The sequence below is a fragment of the Fukomys damarensis genome, unplaced genomic scaffold (assembly GCF_012274545.1).
Source record: "Fukomys damarensis isolate Sample0158 unplaced genomic scaffold, DMR_v1.0_HiC HiC_scaffold_13, whole genome shotgun sequence".
Classification (NCBI taxonomy): Eukaryota; Metazoa; Chordata; class Mammalia; order Rodentia; family Bathyergidae; genus Fukomys; species Fukomys damarensis.
The window spans coordinates 16,600,215-16,624,041 of NW_022900925.1; the positions used below are offsets into that span (position 1 = coordinate 16,600,215).

Here is a 23,827-nt window from a genome sequence, read left to right on the forward strand (position 1 = left end):
GAACTTTCTGAAATAATGACTGTTCTTTATTTTAATTAGGATGGCAATTACATTGTTCAATATATTTGCCAAAACTCAACAAACTGCTCACTCAAAATCTGTGCATGTTATTGTATATGAATCATCTTTCAATTTTTTAGAACCCAAAGGATAGTAGCATACCCATGCTTATAGTACAATTATTCAGAATGTTGAAAAAAGCGGCAGCAACATGTGTCTATAGGCAGATAAGTGGATAAACAAAGTGTTTTGCATACATACAATGGAATATTGTTTAGCCTTAAAGAGGAAGAAAAATTCTAAGATATGCTGCAATAGGAATGAACCTCGAGGATGTTATGCTAACTAAAATAGGCCAGTCACAAAATAAAATATTATGGGCCACTCTTTTTATGAGTTACCTGGTGGAGTTAAATTCATGCAGAGAGTAGAATGATGATGGCCCAGGCCTAGGGGGATGGGAAGTGGAGAATGGGGAGTTATTGTTTAATGAGTATGGAATTGCAGTTTTGCAAGATGAACAGAGTTCTGGAGATGGTGAAGGTTACGTAACAATGAATGTACTTCATACCACTGAGCTGTATATTTAAAAGTAATTAAGAGGACGAATTTTAAGTTATATATATTTTACCAGAGGTTAAAAAAAAAGTATTGAAAACATTACATAGGGACAGACATTAAGTTGCCTACTTTTTACTTTGACAAATAAGGACATTGAAAAACAACAAACCACTCACCTTCTACTATCACCTGAAGGGCAGTATATTTTTAAAACCAATGCAGTGAGCCGGGGATTTAGTTCAGTGGTTCTGCCGCCTGCCTCGAAAGCACAAGGTCTCGAGTTTGATCCCCGGTACCAAAATTAAACAAACAAACAAGCAACAAACCATAAAACTAATGCAGTGTGTGGGACATAGTCTCAAGAAAAAAACAGTTTCTTAGTTTCTTCAAAATAGCATTTGCATATGATCTCCTGAACTGGTTTGTTTGTCTTGAGACAGGGTCTTTCTATATTTTCCCAGGCTGGTCTCAAACTTGCAATTCTCCTGCCTCAGCCTCCCAAGTAGCTGGGATTAGAAGCATGCTCCACCACACCCAACTATTCTAAATTTCATCAGAGATTAATGATTTAAAAATTCTTTCCATTAGCACCAGTTTGGAGACCAGAATTTGTAATTGCTACCAGTACTAAGTGGATTGATGGTACCACAGTGACAAAAGCTGAGTTTATAAAACTACTATTTTGACCCAGTGTGACACTGTCTGTATCCTTAAACCAAACTGAAAACGTTCTTCCCCAACCCCTGCACTACTGAGAATCGAACTCATGACCTTGTGCTTGCCAGGCAGGTGTGGAGTTACTGAGCTAAAGCCCTGGTCCTAAAGCAAGCTTTCTTTTTTTTTTTGGTACCAGGGATTGAACTCTGGTCCTTGTGCTTGCGAGGCAGGCGGCAGCATCAGTGAGCTAAATCCCTGGCCCACAAGCTTTCATTCAGGTGTAGAAACGCAAAATATTGCACAGACAGTTGTGGAAATAAGGACTCAGCATTCAGCAGAGAATGGGTGATGGGTGGGAAAATATGACATCCTTATCCTGACATACATTCAGATTGTGCACTTGTGGCTCCCTGCACTTACTTTCTAATGTGCAATGGCTTTAATATGACACAGCTTTCCCACCAGTAGCTTGTGCAACGGTAGCTTACCAGAAGGCAGGAAATGAAATAACCCAAGCTTGGTGTAACTCAGAGGCTGAGACTGTGTGGCAAGGCAGCAAGGAGATTGGGGGTGTGGCTGAGTGGTAGAGTGCTTGCCTAGCCTGTGGGACTCCCTGGGTTCAATTCAAGTACACCTCTCCTTTCCCTAGTTAAAGTATGAGAGCATAAGGAAATTCAAAGTTTGTTCCAAGGCTCAACCTTTGCTATGGGGTCCCAGAAAATTCTGGAAATCTGCACAGTGATTAAGCATCATGTTCCTGTTAGGTAGTATTGAGGAACAAGCGTGTAGAGATTGCAATTTGAGGTGGCCTAAGAGTTCTCAGGGTCTACATAGTCTTCTCACTTTATATTTTTTAAGGAGTGTTAAAATGCTTCAAATTAGTATGACAAATTCCTTAATATTAAATCCAAAATTATGTATTTGATATGCAAGATATAGTTGAATGAAATCAGAGTCATATGGTTACTGTGATACTCTTAGCATTTCTATCTCTATCTATCCATCCATCACACAAAGAGAGATATATATCTTCAAATATATTTTCTATGTTGTTTCCCCCCTAGGTCATTATTTGTAATATCAGGAGGAGGGGGTTTGATATGTTAAAACATTTTTATTTTTATTTATTTATTTTTGGTACTGGGGATCAAACTTGGGTCCTTGAGCTTGCGAGGCAGGCGGCAGAACCACTGAGCTAAATCCCCAGCCCCTAGACATTTTAAAAAACAACCACATCCTTTCAGAAAAATGCCTAAGAAGTCCAAAAAACCTTTTGTGTATGGGGCTAGAGATCAAACTCAGGATTTGCACATGCTAGGCAGGTGTGTGAGCTACTCCTCCAGCTCACACATACAGAACAATTCTTTATGTCCCCCCGCGGGGATTCCCTCTTTACTGTGCTCAAGTTCTTTTACCCTATACCAGATCGTGCTCTTGTACAGATTTCCTCCTCGCTCTGCTTGGGCTCTGACACTGTCACTCCGTTACCATTATGCATGGACACCTTCTTCACCTGGCTCAAACCCTTGCACTCTGCAATGACCCCCCGGCCCCCATCATGTGAACACCCTCCTTCCCCTGAGCTGCCTCCCCTTCTGCACTGAGGCAGCCCTCCAACACAAGTACTGTACTCTGCTCAGATTCACGGACCCCATACTTGGTCACTCCCCTGCATGGATGCTCTCTTCACACTATTTAATACCAGGTCACACCGCCACATCTGCCTCGGTTTGCTTGGCAGTTCTTCTTCCTTATTTAAATATGCGAGTCCTGCGTCGGGGATTTTAGTTCAGCAATTCCAATGCCTGCCTTGCAAGCGCAAGGACCCGAATTTGATCCCTGGTACCCCCCCAAAAAAGAAAAGAAAAATATGTGAGTCCTAACTTGTAACATTTGCAGTGGTTTTGCCGCATTCCTAGATTTATTCCTTACTTCACGACTGAATATTTTTGTCCCTTCCCCAATTTCTCATTTTGAAATATCATAATTGGCTGGGCTACATAATCAGGTAACTTTTCTAAAAAGTGTTTATGTGTGGTTGATCTGAGGTAAATTTTGTACATTTGAGTCTATTTTTGAATGCCTTTATACACAAGTGGAAATTTAGCCAGGTATAAAATTGTTGGTTCACACTTATTTCTCCTTTGAACTATGTAAACACTGCTCTATAATCTTCTGGCGTAGGCCATTGCTGTGAATTAAGTTTGAATCCAGATTTACCTTATTAAAAATGACTTGCATTCTTTGCTGACCTCCCTATAGGATCATTTACCTAGCTTTAATCACTTCATGTGGCTGTGTTATGTTTCCATACCTTTTTTCCTATAATGCAGTATATCCTTTAAATTTATACATTCTGTTCTTCAGTTCAGGGAAGTGAATGTTTATCTTTGAATACTTTTATTCTTCATTTGCTCTATTCTCCACCTCAAAGACATCAACTATATATATGTAATAAATTTCTGTTCTTTTTATCAATACGTATTATTTTTGAGACTGCAATTTTCTATATGGATGTAAGGAAATAATAATTATTATTTTAGGTATTATCCAACTATGTGATCTTTTATGGTTTTTCTCATTCAGGTCTCAGGTACTATAATCTTTGTGAATGATCATAACTGTGAGTGTGTGTGTGTCTGTGTGTGTGTGTGTAAATATACAGACTATGATGTAGGAGATTAACAATAACCCAATAGCTAATTCATTTTCCAAGACATACAGTGCTCATGGGCCAGGGATTTAGCCCAGTGGTGCCACTGCCGGCCTCATAAGGGCAAGGTCCTGAGTTTGATCCCTGGTACCAAAAAATTTAAAAAAAAAAAGAGAAATACAGTGATTGGACAATTAGAATATTTATCTATTTACTCATTCGTTCATTCATTCATTTTGTGGCAGTGCTAGGGTATTGAAGCCAGGGCCTTGAGCATATTAGGTAAGTGTTCTACTACTGAGGCACAGCCCCTGCCAAAGAACTTGTTTTTAGTGTGAGGATTGAGTCCAGAGGCACACTGAGATACACTTTGGTATTTTTAATTTTGCCAAATTTCACAGGCTGGCGTTCAACTTGCCCTCTTCCTGACTCAGCCTACTGAGTAACTGGAATTACAGGCATCAGCCTGACTCAGATACTAGAACAAATTTTTATGTAGTGATTAACTATACAAAGCAAATCTATAAGCACTTTACATATATTGGTTCATTGAATTCTCACAATAACTATATAAAATAAGTATTATGTCATCATTTATGAGAGGACTAAGTAAATCTCAAGTTTCATTACTACTAAATGGTACAGTAGGTTTGGAACTTGAATTTTCAACATGATGTCCACACATTAATCCACTGTACTCTCTTTTACTCATCGTCTGTCATTGTAGGGAGTCCTGGGGGAAAAAGAAAGAGGGACAGGGATTTAGCTCAGTGGTGCCACCACCTCCCTCACAAGTGCAACGTCCTGAGTTCGATCCCCGGTAAAGAAAAAAAAAAAAAAATGTGCATGCCTCTAGATGATATTCATATTTTAAGAAGTCAAATCTGTTTGTTCTCATGATATATTTATCTTTATAATAATGTATGTTACAATTATAAAATATATGGGTTGTAAACCTTTATTTGTTTGTTTGTTTTGCTTTGCTTTTTGAGCCAGGGTCTCACTATGTAGTTGAGACTGACCTGGAACTCACTATGTAGCCCAGGCTGGTCTCGAACTCACACCTATCCGCCTGCCTCAGCCTCCCGAGTGCTGGGATTACAGGCTTGTGTCAGCACACCTGACTTGGGTTGTAAACCTTTATTTGTTTGTTTGTTTTGCTTTGCTTTTTGAGCCAGGGTCTCACTATGTAGTTGAGACTGACCTGGAACTCACTATGTAGCCCAGGCTGGTCTCGAACTCACACCTATCCGCCTGCCTCAGCCTCCCGAGTGCTGGGATTACAGGCTTGTGTCAGCACACCTGACTTGGGTTGTAAACCTTTGAAAAGTAACTTTTAGTCAGTATCAGTTTCTTTTTTCAAAGGTACAAGTACCAAATGCTCCGTAAATGTATTACTAAATCCTAATCTTCATTTTCACTGAACATATTACTGAAATCTTAATATTCAATTTCCTTAGAAATTCAGCCAATAACTTTAGTGATGTTAAAGAAGCATTCTTTCAAGCTAATAGAAATGTATTGTAAATGTATGTCTAAAATATTAATAAGTTGAAAGACTCCAAGTTTTAAAAAGTATACCGATATAAATGTTTCATAAGTGATGATACAGTTATATAATTTTCAGGAATAGTGATAGAAACATTTGCAGGCATTTGTTTTTAAAATGCCTTCTCAATAAAAGAATTTCTTTGCAAAAGCAGTTACTTTTCATGTTTTCCTGAAATGTACTGATTATATGTGTTTGTTATTTTAAGACCTAGTGGTAGCATAGGTTTTTGGGTTTTGTTGTTGTTGTTTGCAGTATTGGGGATCAAATCAAAGCTTGGTTTATGCTACATAGATGCTTTGCTGCTGAGCTACAACCCTAGCTCTGTTTTTTTTGTTGTTGTTGTCATTTGTCACAATGGAAAAGGTAAAAAATTTTGGAACACTGATATATACATATATGGATTTTTTTAAATACTGGGGATCAAACTCAGGACCTTGGGTTTGCCAGACAGGCATGGCACCACTGAGCTAAATCCCCAGCCCTGGAACAATAGTATTTTTGTTAGAGGAAAAAATCTGCAATTTATCTTTAAATTGACAATTCTCTTAAGTCTTTTATCCCAATCTTAAGTCCCCTCTGTGAACCTGATACAATTGATTTTTATGGTATCCCCCAATCTCCTAACACAGTACAAAGGTCCTACTTTTTTTGGAGAGGGGTGCTAGGAATTGAATCCAAGGCCTTGTACATGCTAAGCATGGACTCCATCACTGAGCTACATCTTCAGGCACTGCTTCTACTCTTTAAAGGTTATTTTTATGTGTTTTCCTTTGTTTGCTTATCTTTATAAATGTAATCTTAATGACACCCCAAAGCACACAAACTCATCTCAGGAGACTCCTCTTGCCATTTATGACACTTAACCTCATGGACAGACAAGCGTGACTGCAAGCATCAATTCAAATATGAGGTATCAGTATAAAGTTTAATTATTTTAAAGAAAAATAAATATATTAAGTATCACTAAAGTTTAATTACTTTAAAAAACAAATACATAGAAAGTATAGTATTTTTTGTGCAGCCCAGGGTGGCATCTTATACATTTCCAGGAAAGAGCACATGCACCCTCTTTAGACACCACTGTTCTAAAGCACCACTAGAACCTTCTTTCCTCCTGCCAGCAAACCCCCTTATCTGTCTGTGCATTTATCCATTGATAAAACTCAATCTCTTTCTTGATACTACCACTACCTCAGTCCTCACTCCCTTCTCCTTGGGACTGCTGAGGCCTTCATAACCACCCATCCTGGAGGCTGGGGGCCACCTCTCTTCCTGAGCTAAGAGAAGAACTCAACAACTCACCCTGGTCTCAGCCAGCCTTTCTGCTGTGCACAGGCTGACCTCTGGATCTTGGTTCTGCATTATGGTTTTTCTTCTTTGCATCCTCATTTCTCAATGCCTGTGGCTGAATCCAGGATGAAAAATAATAAGAGCAAACACTACAGAACTCAAAGAGCAAGTAAACTCAAAGAGCAAATAAAGAGCAAAACTTTGCCCTCTTGGTGCAATAAATGTTAATTTATTTAATCCTCAGAACCCTGTGAAATAATACTATTAATATCCCCATTTTATGAAAGATGAAACTGAGGTAGAGGTTAGTATCATAAAATCTCCAAAGTCACCAACTACACGAGGTGGAAGTGAATGGGGTTGATCCTAAGTAGAGGAATTCCAGGAACAATTTACTATTTTGCCCTGCCTCAAGCCAACTTGTCATAGGTAATTATGATAAAGGTGGATATACATTTCTAAGACAGCTTGCAGCCAACAGCATAGCAAGTTCAAGATGATACAGTGCTGCTTTTGGGTAGATCATATACTTAAGTTAAAAAACAATGGCACTAGTTGGGTGGTGAATATGAAAGAAGACTGGGATGGACAGGTGGTTCAATGCCTAGAGTGAAAAACAGATTGACCAATTCCAAACAAAACAAAACAATCTGGTAGCCAGGAAACAGGTTAACAGGGAATATTAACAATATTCTCCAATGATTGTCAATGATGACTTAGACTCTGTTCTCTCTCTCTCCCTCTTTTTCTTTTTTTTTTTGTACCAGGGATCAAATTGAGGACCTTGCACTTGTGAGGCAGGTGCAGGGCTAGTGAGCTAAATCCACACCCCTATTTGTCTTATTTTCATTGTCCCTTTAACTCTTACAAGGATCCTAAAGCGGTGTATCTCTTTAAAATCAAATGGTTTAGCTATAATTCGAACCTTGTATATTTGAATTATATATGCTAAAGGGTGGCTTGGGGGGGCTATAGTTACCACTTTTACATAACTTCCATTAGTTTGTCCAAAACCAACCCTAATAAATGTATGATCTATGGAAAAAACAATGTGTTAACTCTTAATCACAACTTCAACACAAGACTGCCTTCTGCCTTCTGACTGCTGCATTCTTGGGCAGCCTTGGACTTGTTCCAAAGGTCATCTCTTAACAGTGAATGGAGCTTTCTATCTTTTCACCACTGTGAAGCCTTAAGAAGTCGCAATGACAAGAGTGGAAATATACCCTCCTTCCCCCAACTACTATTACTTATTATTAGTAGTATTGTTATTTTTAAGAACTAGGAATTGAACCCAGGGCATCTTACATGCTAAGCAAGTGCTATACTTCTGGGCTACAACCCAGGCCAGCCTTTATTTTTTGCTTTTGCTGTGTCTGGTATTAAACTCAGGGGCATACACATACTAGGCAAGTATTCTACATACTCAGTCCTTCCAAATTTGAATTCCAAGCAAGTGAGACAAAAAAAAAAATAGGAATCTGTTGGTGGTGGGAGTGAGGGGTAGAGTACCTATCAGAAGCAAAATTCTGCCTCTCTGAGACCCAAGGTTCAGAAACCTGGAAAGTGAAATTTGGTGAGGAGAAAAAAGAGGTAGATCTTTGGGAATTGGGAAGGAACTGACATGAAAATCAAAGCTGTAGAGAAGTTGAGGAAATGGACCACAGTTCAGATAAAAGAATGAACTAGTTTGGAAGATCACTGGCTCCTGACGTGAAACCTGAATTCACAGATGCCAGGTAAGCCCCACAGGACTGGCTGTTGTGAACAAAAGCAGCATGAGGTTTTGCTCTGAGTTGGTTCCTTCCACATGGCAGGTAACAGAGAATGAGAAAATCCAGTGCGGTGCCTTCCATATTGCCAGAGAATGCTTGATCAGGGGTTGTTTCAGGAAGGTGTTGATTATTTAAGACTGAGACTCTGAACAATTAAAGAATTACTTCAGGGTTCCCAGTGTAACCCTCCCACAGTGACTGGGTGGGAGACAGTCACAGGAGACAGTTACAGAGCATGTGAAGGCTAAATATAGAATCCCTGAGAGGTTTGACCTCAGGCCAGGAAGGATGGGGCCCTGCTCTCTGTAGTGAGGAGCCAGGCCAGCTTGTGCTGTGCTCAGAAACTGCACAGGCAAGGACTTTCTGAACAAAACCCCAGTTGCACAGGAAATAGCAGCAAGAATCAACAAGTGGGATCTAGTCAAATTTAAAAGCTTCTGCACGGCAAAAGAGACAACCAATAGAATGAAAAGAAAGCCTACAGAATGGGCAAAAAAATTTTTTTTTGCTATTCCTCAGAGGACTAATATCTAGAATATATAAAGAACTCAAAAAATGAGATGCCTCCAAATAAAAAGACCCAATTTAAAAATGGGCAAGTGAAATGACACATCATAGAAGAAGTACAAATGGCCAATAAATATATTTTAAAATGCTCGACATTGCTGGTCATTAGAGAAATGAAAATTATAGCAATACTGAGGTTCCATCTTTCCCCAGAAAGAATGGCCATCACCCAGAAATCAAATGCTGGGGAGGCTGTGGGAGAAAAAGGAACACTTCTATATTGTTGATGGGAATGTAAGCTAGTATAACCACTATGGAAGTCAGTATGGAGATTTCTCAAAAAACTAAGACCAGAAATTCCGTTCAATCCAGCTACTCCCTTTCTAGGTATCTTCCTGAAAGAGTTAAAGACATTATATTACAGTAATACATGCATACCCATGTACATAGCAGCACAATTCAGGATAGCTAAATCTTTGAAGCAGCCTGAACATCCATCAACAGATGAATGGATAAAGAAAATAGGGTATTTACATGCAATGGAGTACTACTCTGTTATAAAGATAAACTTCAGTCATTTGTAGGAAAATGAATGCACCTTGAGACCAAAATGTTAAGTGAAATAAAACAGGCTTAAGTATTGCATGATTTCTCTTATGTGAGAAACTCAAAGTAGAAATAACCTAAAGAACAAAATAAAGGACAGATAATAGGAAGCAGAGAGATAGATCTTTTTCAAATAGGAGGGGGACCAAGAGATGAAGAAAATGGGGAAGGAGAGAAGGAAAATTAAGAACATAAGAAGAATTAAGATGTATTATGTGCACATACCAACTCCCCACGATGAATGTAACATTATGGACTGTAAACACATACTAATAAAATTTAAAATGAGTAAATAAAAGAGGAAGAAGATGGGGACTAGCTAGTTCCTAAGTGAATGCTCTCATGATCCACTCCTTTCAAATAGGCCTCACCTCCTCAATAATGACTCGATTATGATCTCCTCAATGGATTACTTCCCTGATGAAGTCAGAATCCTCCATTCACTTCACAAAAGCTCATCAGCAACTAAGTCTTCAACACAGAGAGCCTCTTGGGGGACATATCACGTCCAAACCATAACATAGATCAATGTAATGGAAGTGAGACCTCTATTTTCTTTTTTTTTCTTTCTTTTTTTTTTTTTTTAGTCAATTCATTTTCAACAAGTGTGCCAAGACTTTCAGTGGGGGAAAGAAGGGTATTTTCAACAAATGCTGGTGGGTTAACTTGATAGCTTCATGCCAAGAATGGATTTGGACTCCTGTCTCAGACTGTTACTGGAACAAAGGGGTTACATTCCATAGTGACAAAGAATGAAGTAGACAGAGGAGGTAGAGTGAAAACAAGTTTGTTTAAAAGATATAGGGCCAGGGATTTAGCTCAGTGTTTATGCCGCCTGACTCCCAAGCACAAGGTCCTGAGTTTGATCCCTGGTACCAAAAAAAAAAAAAAAAAAAAAAAAAAAAGATATAAAGGAAAGGAAGAAAAGTTTCCACTAGGGAAGAGGGGGTTCTAAATAGGATACCCACAGGGATCTTTGCCTAGGGTCTTTTAAGGGATTTCGAAGGGAGCTCTGGCTGATGTGTAAGTAATATAATCTTTATATTATATAGGAGACTGTATATTTTTTAGGGTCCAATCTATGTAGTATTCATGTGGTGCCCATGCAGGGCCCATGCATCCTTGAGCCAATAGCCCACCTGATCATACGCTGAGGAGGTCTTAGAAGATGGAAGGACACCTGGCAGGTATTTTTTTAACTTCCCTGGAGGGTCATGACTCAGCAGACGATTCTGGGCTTCTTGACTGCACTTCGGGGCTTCTATCCTTGCTGCCTAATGGAACCTTAACTCCTCTCTCACTAATTCCTATTACAAGACTACATGCCTCAAAATGGATACCAATGGTGCTGAGGCTCTTGGGGTTTATCTCCAGCACTGAATAAAAAAAAATACTGATGGGCACCAGATTAAGAGATAGGTAGAACAAAGCATGGGGGAAAGGATGCACAGCTTCCACATGTACCACCTTCCAGGAATCTCCACATGTTCAGCTATTTAGAAATTCTCCAAACCTTGTCCTTTTGGGTTCTTATGGAGGCTTTTTCTGTGGGTATGAATGATTAAATCATTGGCCAATGATGATTGACTTACCCTTCAGTCCTTCTAGCTTACCCCCACCATGGAGGTTGGGGGATGGGATCAAGACGTTCCAACCTCTGACCCTGTTTTGGTCCTTCCTGTGGCCAGCATCCATCCTAAAGGTACTGGACTTGCCAGCCATGAGTCATTTCATTAGCACATAGTGGATATTTATCACTTTGAAGATTCCAGGGATTTTAGAAGTTGTACGTGAAGAAACAGAGACGAAGACCAAATATACATTTCATGATTTCCTGAAAAGCATCCTAGAAGATACTTCCTTTCTGCATAGGAAGGAAATAGCTGATACTCTGAATGTAAATCAGCTTTTGGAATGTGTGTGCTACCTATATGAGGGGAAAGTATACAGTGGCGCTTTATTGTGTTTATTATTTCAGGCTTGTGCCATGTTCATATTCTGGCATGGCATGAACTTATTACTTCAGGATGACGAGTAACAAATTTTTATAATTTAAGAATGAGAGCCAACTGATAAAATTATTTAAGAAGTTGCAAACTGGTATCGTCTGCATAATGGGTTATATCAAAACTTACTGGCTTAAAACAACAAATATTTATTATTTCACAGTTTCTGTGGGACAGAAATGTGAGTGCAGATTAGGTGGGTGACTCTGGCTCAGGATCCCTCATGAAGTTATGATCAAGCTGGAGGGGAAGGGTTGGCAGGACTTTGAAGTACCAGCTTGACAGAAAATTAACAGGTACCTGCAACTTTTAGTGAAAAGAAGGGGAAATAAATCAGGCTGTAAATTAAGCAAGCAAGCTGCTATATTCCTTAAGATAAGGAAATAGGATGTGCAGGCAAATTGGGTGAAACCAGTGCTGAACCAAGATGTCAACAAATCTGACTGAAAGCTGTCATTATACCTTCCGTATAATGCATTTTTTAAAAAAAAATGTATGGTACTGGCGATCAAACTCGGGACCTTGCATTTACAAGGCAGGCACAGTGCCACTGAGCTAAATCCCTGGCCCAGTGCATTTCTTTAATATCATGGGACATGTAACACAATTTTAGACACATTTTGGACAGTACACACATTGATGACTGTGCAGTAATTAAACTGTACCCTGTCTTCAGACTTTTGTCCCTTTTGAAGAAAAAAAAAACACCCATGAATAGTTAAGGACATTCCTCTGAATCCTCATGAAAATAAAATGTTCCTTTTGTTTGGGACTGTTCTGCCTGTGGAGTAGTCAGCTTTGGTGTCTTTTCCTGGGGCTGCTCTGCCTACAGGGCAACCAGTGGTATTTCTTTCCTATAATAAACTTTCATTGTATTTTTATTTTAGAACTATTTCATGTCTAATTTCTATCTTACATGAGGCAATGACCCACTCTACCTGGTAACAGAGCCATAGGCTAGGGATGCATTCATTTCAAGGACTGAAGGGAGATAGGCTGGTTTCTAAGCTCACTCAGGTGGCCTCAGTCATCTTTGGCTATGGTCTGGAGACTTCAGTTCCTTGCCATATGTTCCTGTCTTCAGGGCATCATACAACATGGAAGCTGGCTTCCCCCAGAGCAAGTGAGTGAGAGAAAAAGAGAGGGTGAGGAACACCAAGGCCACAGTCTTTTTATAACCTAATCTCAAAAGTGACATCCCAGCACTTCTGCCTTATGTTGTTAGGAATAAGTCACAAAGTCCAGCACACACATAAAGAGAGACGATTACAAGGCATTATGGGAGAGACAAATATCTCATCCCAAATAGATTTCTTGGGCATGTTTTTAGTTGATTATTTAGAGAAACTGAAGACACAGGAACAGCTCTGAAACATCTGTCCTTTTATTTAAAAGAAATTTGCATCTATCTACTCTAGTAAACACCAAATATAAGTAGAGGCTTTTCTATCTGACACTCTTTCTATACAGGAAAATTATTTCCATAGGAAGAAGAGATTGGCAGTCTGACATCTGGCCTAGAAGACAACCACAGGGAGAATTCATCTGTATAACAAAGCAACATTTGCTATTGTGCACATTCTCACTCCCACTCTTCCAGCCACCAGTTTCTTTCCACTTAGAAGCCCAAGGCCCTATTCCTTTGTTAAGCTGTGTGAGGATCAATCATTTGTCCCTCTTTGTGGCTCACACTGAATGCGTATGTGTGTGTGATTCTTGTGTTAAGGCATATGATAAGATTTGCTTGTTCTTCTTCCTGTTATTTGTCTATTGTTAGTTTATTTGGTAGAATAAAATAATTGAATCTTCATAGGGAAAAGAATAAGTTTGAAACTTCCCTGCATCATGAATACAAGCATGAATGAAGCATGAGTACGACTCACCAGAGCCAGTGTCATAGATGGCCTGCTGTAGTATTCACATAATTCCATAGATGTGGCTTTGCCTGGAGCAAGGAGGCTGTCCACAATTCACCAGGTCTTGGTCAGTTTAGCTAAGACTCCTCCATCTTTCATGGCCTATTCAGTAGTGGCAAACCCATGGCACACGTGCCACAGCAGGCTGTTTGTATCATTGAAAGCTCTAAAAGGTTCGCTCGCCAACACTGGCAGGGCTCTGTGATCCAGAGGGCAGAATGTGGCTGGGATTGTAGCTCAGTAGTAGAACATGTGTTTAATAAGGTAGGATAGAAGAAATAAAGATAGATAGAAAGGAAAATGATAACTTTTAAGTTGCTGTTTTAGGAAAAACTGCAACTTCAGGACACAAAATTATGGTTACAATGCCGGTTTCACTTCCAGAAAACTCACTTCAAAAAGGTTCCTGTATTTGTAAATAGGGAAGGGAGGAGGGGGTAAAGGGAGGGTGAGGACAAGGGGAAAAAATGAGAACCAAGACCTGTTATGTAAAGGTATAAGATCCCAATGATGAATGTAACTGTACTGTATACCTAAAATGTTCCAATAAACTCAATGAGGGGAAAAGACAGAAGATTCTTGAGGCTTCTGAAGACACAATAAGCTTTTAGGTTAGGCCCATGCTTTTCATCTGTAAATTGAGCCTACATTTTTCCTGCCACAGACTTATATCCTCAAGAAAGCAACACTATTAAGTGGTCAGCATATTTCTAAACTTCAAACACATGCAAACCTATTCCACCAAATGGGCAACCTGCCATTCGGGAGGAATACATGTCCTAGATCACCTATCTTGAAGACACCCCCAAGACCACATAAAAACTCCCAGCCCTGAACCATCCTGAAATTATTTTATGTGACAGAATTCGGTGACCCTACTTCCTACTTTGTGGATAGGGTGAGTTGAGGCCCCTCTTTGAGGGGCCTTTCTGATCCAGGTGACACAGCATAGGCAAGATCCTGGGTGAGTTCAACCCTCAAAACACAGCAAACAACAACCAAGTGTGGGTGGGAGACGCAGTAGTGATACTGGAGTGCCAAGGTCGTGTCCCAAGGTAAAGAATGAAACTGCAGATGAAGGAGGCCGAGTACAAACAAATGTATTTAAAAGATATGAAGGAAGTAAAATATATAAAGATAAGAAGTAGAACTCCCTTTAGCTGGGAGGGAGTCCTGAGCAGGGTAGCCATGAAGGCTCTTTGCCTGGGAGTTTTTCAGGCATCTAGAAGGGAACTTGGGTTGCTATGCAAGTAATATGATCTCCACCCTATAAGAGACCACATCCTTTTTGGGGTCCAATCTACGTAATGTTCATGCAAGCCCATGTTCCCTTAAGCCAATGACGTGCTGGATCATGTTCTGGGCCCAGCTACAGGAGACCTGGAAGATATTTTTGTAAAATCCGTGGAGAGCCACGACTCAGCAGACTCTGTTCTAGGCTTCCTGACTTCATTTTGGGGGCCACTCATTGTCCCTCCTGCCTAATAGAATCCTGACTCCTATTTTCCTAATTTCTGTCTCAGTAGGCAGAACTTGGTCAGCCATGTAAAGTATTGGAAGTACAAGGTCTGAGTAACCTGGATCTTAATTTAAAAATCTGGTGTCCTCAGGTGCACATCTATTACAGAGATGATGGGTTTACTCCTGCCCTCATCAGCTGGCCTGGCTTTTTGGTGGAACAGGTCTAAGCATATTGATTTGACAAAGGTTGCCATACAAATTCTGGGCTATCTTTGAACTTCTTAAGTATAAGACAGAACATGAATTTGCATTTTAAAGCCATTTCTAGGTTTTTAACTGAATTTAATCTGAACTATTTATGTGGCTTTCTTTGTTCAAGTTCAAATCCTAAACATATAATTCGAATCTAGCAATGTCATCAACTAGGGAACCCCACTACTCCCTACAGGGTTCGTCGTCTAGTGGGGGATATTTCTCAAGTATACAGCAAAAGTTACAGCAAATACTGCCACGGTCCCACTGGTAATGGGCAAGAACCTAGGATATGCAGACTGGCTGGCTGTGTCCAGAGTACAGAGGAATCTGGAAAGAGTTGGCTGCCCCCACAGAACCACAGGGATGGAGCTGGGGCTGGGGCAGAGCAGAAGCTAGTCCTTGGGGTTCTAGTACACAGCAGGACCAACAGGAAGCTATAGGGATCTTAGTCCTCTACCACCTGCCCTGAGTGCTGCCTAAGTTCAAAGGCCTGATAGGTACAAGACTTGTAGTTCAAGTCTCTCAGAGGCACAGAACTAGTAGGTACCTTTAAGAACAAAGAGTGAGAGCAGGGAGGGACAAGGAAGTGTAGATAAAGGACAAGCGAAGTTTGCCTACTTCTAGAAGTAGGCAGAGAAAGAACAAAAACAAAACATCTGTATAAGGCACCTATGTGGACAGTGTTTGCCTTGTGCGTGCAATGCCAGCCTGTAGCTCTTGGGAAACAAAGGCCCTGCCTGTTTTCCTTTCATGGCCTCTGATTCAGGGTGTCAGTGACTTTCTCTAGTGTAACCCACACCCAGGCTTATGCCAGAGCCGAGCTCAGTTCCCACTCTCTTTTTCACAACATGCCAAGTAACTCACTTTTTCTGGGAACAGCTGAGCTCACAGTAGCAGTGGAAAACATGGGGTGTCTACCAATTTCTTAGGCTGAAAGTATTTCTTGTAAAAATGCAAGTCCCAAGATGTGGAAAGGGCAGAACTTCACCTTAGGGAAAAAGGAGATTGTCAGCAAAAATCTGTACTGTGGGTATTTTTTTCAAGTACTTCCGAACTACACATAATGTGGTTATGGGGATTGAACCCACGACCTCATGTTGGGGAAGTGCTCCATCACTGAGCCACATCTCTAGCCCTAATGTTTAATTTTAAGAGACTAGCTAGAATTCACTCTATTATTTTTTACTTATTCTCCATTAGTAAATGCTGGCCCAAGGGTGTCTCTGGATGAAATCCATTTCCCTGTGCCTATTATTTTAAAATACATTTCTCCAAATTAGGCAGGCACTGATCCTGAAGTAGCCCTGTGGGAGATTCAGTGTGGAGGGGAAGTGCAGGGGCCCTTGGATGGGGCAGACCTACTTCGAAATCAAGATCCTCACACTGGAGTTCAAAGATAATCATTTGCAATTGTGGAGCAGGAAATAAATAGGTATGTGTGTTTCAAAAGTAAAGCTGAAGAGCTAAAAATATTGGAGAGTAAAAGGGAAATGTGTTTGGTACACTAGATCCTCATTTTTCATAACACGTCAATTGATAAATCAAGAAATGATTGGAGCTGGAGGTGTACTTTAGAGGCTCTGGGTTCAATCCCTAGTATGGAAGCGGGGGGAAAATGGTACTTTTCAACAAATAGTTACCACTGCCAAGCATTGTTGCAGACATTCAGGAGGAAGCTACAAAATAAAACAAAGTTGCTGCCATCATTATTGTAATAATAAACCTATGGTTGAAGACAGAGACATCAAAGTGACTACCAGAAGAAATAGTTCGGTCTTAAAAAAAAGAGTTGTACTGGGGAGCAAGTTTAGGAGAAGGGAGTCCAGGAGAGAATCACAGTGAGGAATTGTTTCTCCTGTTAAGTCCTGCTATGTTATATGATTTAGAATTTTAAAATATAAATTGTTACAAACTATTCCACTCTTTACTAGCTATATGTCCTTAAATTCTCTGGACCTCCGTTTCTTCATCTGGAAATTTGTGATGATATTGTCTACTATTTTGTCTGTGTACATGGTACTGGGAGTTGAACCCAGAACTTCACATGGAGCCACATCCCCAGCCCCTTTTTAAAAAAATTTTGAGATAGGGTTTTGCTAAACTGCCCAATCTGGTCTCAGACTTGTAAACTCCCTGCTCCCTACTATCATCTGCTTCTCAAATTTTGGTTATTGCGCTAGCCTTTCTTCATATTCCTAGTCATATCTCTCCAAACAGAGTTATTCATTGTTACCAAACCAAGCCACCTTTGCCCACTAAGCCATTAACCTAGTCCATGAAATTATAAATTTTGCAGAAGAGAAAAATTCTATTTACAAAGTAGCCAACCATAGGGAGATTAGAGTGCAGATCTCAAATCTGTTTTCCCAGGAATGGGATTGGAGGATACTTATGAGCTGAAAGTAGATAAGGCTGATAAAGTTAGGTCTAGGGGATTAATTGTGGAATTAAGAGCAGGTAGTTTGCTTAGATTTTCCCTCCGTTTCAATTCCACCCTAATAATTTATTCTTTTGTAAAAGTTCATAGCAAACCACAACTCAGGAACTCTGGAACAGTAGTGTTTTTTTGTTTTTTTTTCTTCTTGTTCCAAATCTACACAATGACTGGCAAGACTATTTGTTTATTCAGAAAGCAGAGAACAGGATGCTACAGTTCTGTCACTGAACCACCTTGCCCTTAAAGATTTGGCAACTCCTGCTAGCCACAGAAAACTCTGGGTAGGCGAGAGAAGGGGACATCCTCGCTTCTGGTGCCCCTGCAGTTCCTGCTCTTTAAAAATTAATTGGCTGCCAGGCTCTTTGGCACGTGTATGAATTTCTTTTTCATCTTGCAGGAAACTGTCTTATCAGTCTCCAGAGGAGCTTCCCTTTGAAACTTTCCACCCTCTTTTTCCTCTTCTATGAAATCTTGTATCCTGGACCAAGTCAAGACTCTATTCAGGCCTTGTGGAGCCTGATTCAGTATTTATATGCTTTGGCTATGGTGTTGGTGTGGGGGAGTGGGGGGTATTTAGAAAAATTCAAAACTACAAACATACAGCGATTAGGGCCAGAGCCTTTAGAAGGGGCCTGTGGAAATGAGGGTCCCTGAAGCTGAAGCTTCATTAGCTTCCAGTAAATACATCCCTGAAGCTGGACACAGACTATACTCAGAAGGAAACAGGAAGTTTGCCTCTTGGTGGTAGGTGGTAGAATGTTCTGTATTTTTTCCTTTTGGATGAGAATTTTAAGATTTAGAAACTTGTCCCACCTGAAAACTCTACCTTCAAAACTGCTACCAGAAGATACCACCAGCCTTCCAAGGAAGCCACTTTATTTTTCATCGCTCGCGTAGTCTCCCGTGGCTTCTCCCCTACCTCTTGGTACAGAACAGGCCATTCACACCTGTAACTGGCAGGCCTGCTTCAAGGAAGTAGCTCCTCCAACCCCTCGTTCCAGAAGCTTTTCAGGTGAGAGGGGACCTCTAGTGGTCAGTCACGAAGGTCACATCGTGCCACCTCCTACCTGCTCTCTTAAAGGTGCTCCGACTTGCTGCAGTTCCAAGCGGAGGACGCTAGGGAATAAAAGGCCACCGGCACTGTCTACAGTTTGCTATAAATCTGGAGACAAAGGGCTTTGGGAAGACAGTCACACTTGGGTTACTCTCCTAGTCTTATCATCTTTCCCTCAAGGGCTGCTAAGCCTTAGAGTCCTCGCCCTGCCAAAGGTCATAATCTTTAACACCTTCTAGGTAGAGGGGGAGACTGAATGGAAAAACATGTATAATGGGTAAGCATGGAGTAGGTACTCAGTGAAGATTAGTTCTCTTACTCCTCCCTTCAAGTTAAAAATTCATGGAGGGCAAAGAGGGAAGGAGAATAAAGTCGGGAATTTCTGTGTTGATATTATATAGATGGATTGTGTAGGGTAAGATGATGTCTAAGTCTATTCAGGGTCCTTATAAAAATACACATGTGTATGCCTGCATGCACATGCATGCAGGCACACACACACACACACACACACACAATTTTTGCTCACACTTTCAGCAGTTTCCATGATGCTCTAAAGATCATTTATAGTTCAAGAAGCCAAATTAAGAAACTCTGAAGTAAGACATTTGGAAAAGGACACGGCCAACACTCAAATGGATCTGGATTCTCTGCCACTAAAGAACTATGTCCTTTACGACTAGTTCCTTTACCTATCTGTATTTCATTTCCCTGCCTATTAAACAAAGCAAAAGGTTAGACAGATGTAGAATTTCCACATACAAGATAGGACACCTACTTATGTTGGAATTTCAGAGAAGCAATAACCTTTCAAATGTGTTTACCAAATATTGTCTTTGTTATTAATGCATAGAAATAGCTGCACAAGACTATGCTCCAAAAGTATTCATTATTTATTTATGTTTTGAGATAGGGTCATTTTTTTTTGAAACTGTATAGTTCAGGTTAGTCTTGAACTCACTGTGTAACCCAGGATGGCCTCAAACTCACAGTAATCCTCCTGCCTCAGCCTTCCAAGTGCTGGGATTATAGGAGTGCACAAATATGCCTGGCTCAGTATTCATTATTTAGCTGAAATTTACAATTAATGGAATGACCTGTACTTTAGACAGGTAGCAATTCAGGTTTTTCTTGTTTGTTTGTTTTTTTGAGACAGGGTCTCACTATGTAGTTGAGGCTGACCTGGAACTCACTATGTAGCCCAGACTGATACTGAACTCACAGCAATCTTCCTGCCTCAGCCTCCCGAGTGCTGGGATTACAGGCATGCACCACCATGCCCGGCCCAGATTTTTTTTTTTTTAATGCAAGAAATTGAACCCAGGTTCTCACACATGATAACCTCTACCACTGAACCTTACCTCTAGCTCAATTCAGGGGTGATTTAAGGTCTAAGTTTTTGGTGACAGGGGATGGGAAGTTAGAGGATCACTGATCACTGTTTAAGCAGGAAATTCTGAAGTCCTGTGACCAGTGTTGCTTTTTTTGGGGGGGGGTGCCAGGGATGGAACTCAGGTAGCACGACCAATGAGCTAAATCCCCAGCCCCAGTGTTGCTTTTTTTTTAAAGATAGAGTCTCACTCTATGGTTAGGGCTGTTCTGGGATTGCTGTGTAGCCCTGACTGGCCTCAGATTCCCAATCCTGCTGCCTTTGCCCCCTGAGTGCTAGGATTATAGGGTTACTACACCATATCTGGCTTCTGGTGACCCATTTAAAGCAGATCAATGGATGCCGTGTTGGACTTTGAATGGAAAAGGAAGCGTGCTGGGCCCTTGAGTTGGTCCAAGAACCACACTTATCAGTAAGCTTCAATCTCCAGATTTGTAGCTTTCCCGTCACTCTAAAAGCCTCAGTGGCATTCCCAGTGACCTGGCCAGATGACTCAGGTGACTTGTGACCCCCTAGCTATTTGCTGAGTTGCTGAACCTGTCACATGAATGTTGGTCACAGCCAATGGGAAGACTACAACTAGACAGACCAAGGATGGTCCTGCTCATCAGTCAACAGCACCTCCCTCAGGCCTCTTCTGCCTTCTGGTTGTTTCTCTCTCCCGTTCTTCTTTGCTATGCTGTAGAAAGTACCATCGGGCCTATTGAGCCTGTGAAGCCAGTCTCCTTCGGCGCAGCCCTGGGTACATATCCTTCTCTAGGGCAGAGCACCAAACTTACGCCTCTGTTTTGTTTCAGAGTGGGCATCCTGCTCATCTTGCCCTTCCTTTATTCCTTCAGCTCATGCTTCTTGAGTGGCCATCACGCATCAGGCACGGTGCTAAATGCTTCCCCTTTGCTAAGAACTTTCATCACATTGACCAATGTCTAGTCCCGCGGTCTATGGTTCTCAAAGAGAAATTTACAAGCCACTGTATCAGAATTGCATGGGAGGCTTGCTAATGGTGAGATTACCAAACTAATGAAGGAAAGTACCTAGATTTCCGCCAAGTGATTGTGTCTGTGTGATGCTGGTTACCGAACCCGGGGCCTTGTACATGCTAAGCACATGCTCTACTTCTGAACTACATCCCCAGCCCCTCATAATTCTTATACTTTCCTTAATCAGAAAGTCATAGCTGCCAGTTCCTAGATGCCCCTTTCAGTTACCTTTCCAGAAGTGCCAAGGCCTGGAGATGTGGAGCAGTTAGGTGTCTGTTCCTGGAGTTTTCAGACTCAAGGCTGCCCTTCCTCTCCCACTCTGAGCCTAAGCTACTGGTAGAAGCTGTGGAGTATTGAATTCTATTTTATTTTGTTTTTGTGATGTTGGGGATTCAACACAGGATGTGGTGCATACCAGATAAGCACTCTAGCACTGAGCTATATCCCCAGCCCTGAACTCTATTAATATTCCAACCAGACAAACTATTTAAGTTTAATAGTTAACTACTTGTAAAAAAAAAAAAAAAGATTTCTTCTCTCTGGCAGTTATAGCAAAGAAGACTGTTCTAGGGATTTGCTTAGACAATCATATCATTCCTTTGTTGCTCCAAAGTGATGCATGCTACCATATTTCTTACTGGAAATCCCTCTTCAGCATCTGAGGAACTCTATAGTGCTACTGATGGTCATTATTAATTTTTCCCTCCAGAATCTAAGACCTTAAAAGGTCAGGAGCTTTATTTTATTCATTTGTGTATCTCCCAGCCTACCCATTTCATACTGTGGAGTCCATAGAGCACTATTTATCTTGTAGCTATCATAGTTTTGTAGAGTTATTACAACAATTTTCCACAGATGGAAGTAGAGTAACTTGAGAAGCTTTCTTTCCTAATTCAAGAAAAAGCTACCATATTGGCTTGGATGGGACTGGCAACCCCAATATTTAGAATTCTTAGCACATAGTGAATGCTCAATAAAAATCTGCTAAGTAAATTTCTTTAACATTTTGGTTATAAAAAGTCAGGCATACAGAAAAGTTGAAAGAACAGTATAACGAATATCTAAATATTCCTGTGTAGATTCAGAAAATGTTAGTTAATACTTTCTATATTTATTTTGTTATTATCATTATCATCATCATCATTATTGTTGTTGTTGAACACAGGACCTTATGCATGTTAGGTACACACTCTACCACTGAGCTAGATCCCTAGCCTTAGTTTTGCTAAATCATTTGAAAGTTAGTTTTAGTTGTCACTCCACTCAAGCCCCAAATATTTCAGCAGGCCTCTTCTGAGAATTAGTACATTCTCCTTTATAACTTCAGTACCATTATCACACCCGCAGATAATTAACTGTTATTTTCTAGTATCACCTAAAAAATTGTAGAAGTTGTTGTTGGTGTCCTGCTGACATCCCCTTGGCCTACATAGTGATTACCTGCTAAGAGTTCCCATGTATCACATAACTTCCTGCATGTCTTTCTCTGAATATTCTTGGCTGGCTTGAGAGAGTATACTCTGCCCGTACACAACAGGCTGGAAATGCTCGGGAATCAAAATACCAAGGATCCCTCAAACAATAATGTAGAGGGCCAGGGATTTAGCTCAGTGGTACCGCCACATGCCCCACAAGTGCAAGATCCTGAGTTTGTTCCCTGGTACCAAAAAATAAAACAAAACAACAACAATAACAAAACCAAAAAACAATAATGGACAGAAGTTTCTTTGTTTTGGTTTGGTTTTTCTGTTGTTATTGTTTGTTTGTTTTTTGATATACAGTCTCACTATATAGTTGAGACTGACCTGGAACTCACTATGTAGCCCAGGCTGGTCTCGAACTCACAGCAATCCTCCTGCCTCAGCCTCTGAGTGCTGGGATTACAGGCGTGCGTCACCATGCCCGGCTAGAAGTTTCTTGATAAACACCCAAGCTTGCTTCCCCATAGTACATTGATTGTGAGGAGTGTTCCACAGATCTTCCCAAAGTCTCCACAGCACTCCCTTGTTCATTAACATATCCTGTTTTAATTTTCCCCCCTTCTCTCTTTCTATGCGTCCCGAGATTGCCTTTACATAAACTGTTTGCACCCAAAGCTTTGTCTGTGGGTCTTCTTTGGAGGTACCCAGAACCAAGACCTCAGACCAGCGCTAAATTTATTTTTTAAAATTTTATTTTATCCTATACCCCCCAAATCCCCTTCCCTCCCTATGTTCAACATCTTTGTTTCCATTTTTCCTTCTATTTTCACCTTTTTCTTGTCCCTTCCTTTCTTCCTCCCTCCTCCCTTGTCTCCCTTCCCATTTGAACATGTTCTTCCCATTTCCCAACATCCATTATGCATTTCAGTCCTTATTTCCTCTTTCAGTTTCTCACGCCAGAGCAATAATGCAGTATTTAAATATGTGTGTCTGATTTGTCTCACTTTGAATGATAATAGTAAAACACACTGCTCTTAGATCTACAGAGACACAAACTCAAAACCTCTTTGGGGGAGCCTGTACCCAGCCAACAGGAGTGGCTCTTAGTGATGATCCTTACTTGAGCAATGTTGTAGTGAGCTGTGCTTGTTCATTATACCCAGCCTTGCCTAACTAATAATAATAGTAAATAATTATTACTTAATAAGGGCTTACTGTGCAGCTGCCTTACATGCTTCATTTCATTTACTCCTCCGAGTGACTCTGTAGGGAGGGAACTATCATTATTCCTATTGCATGGATCAAG

The 23,827-nt window shown here is 40.6% G+C and overlaps 1 long non-coding RNA gene across 2 annotated transcripts; it reads right to left on the reverse strand.

The window, feature by feature from the left end:
• Nucleotides 1-4,388: 4,388 nt before the first annotated feature.
• Nucleotides 4,389-23,827, reverse strand: LOC104874922. Of its 2 annotated transcripts, XR_783906.1 has the most exons (5): nt 23,737-23,827; nt 16,880-16,915; nt 16,104-16,227; nt 6,726-6,828; nt 4,389-4,604 (listed from the first exon to the last, which is right to left on the reverse strand). It is a non-coding gene; the product is annotated as an uncharacterized LOC104874922 (long non-coding RNA). The 2 variants fall into 2 exon arrangements; XR_002025975.1 differs by lacking the exons at nt 16,104-16,227; nt 16,880-16,915; nt 23,737-23,827 and adding an exon at nt 21,329-21,586.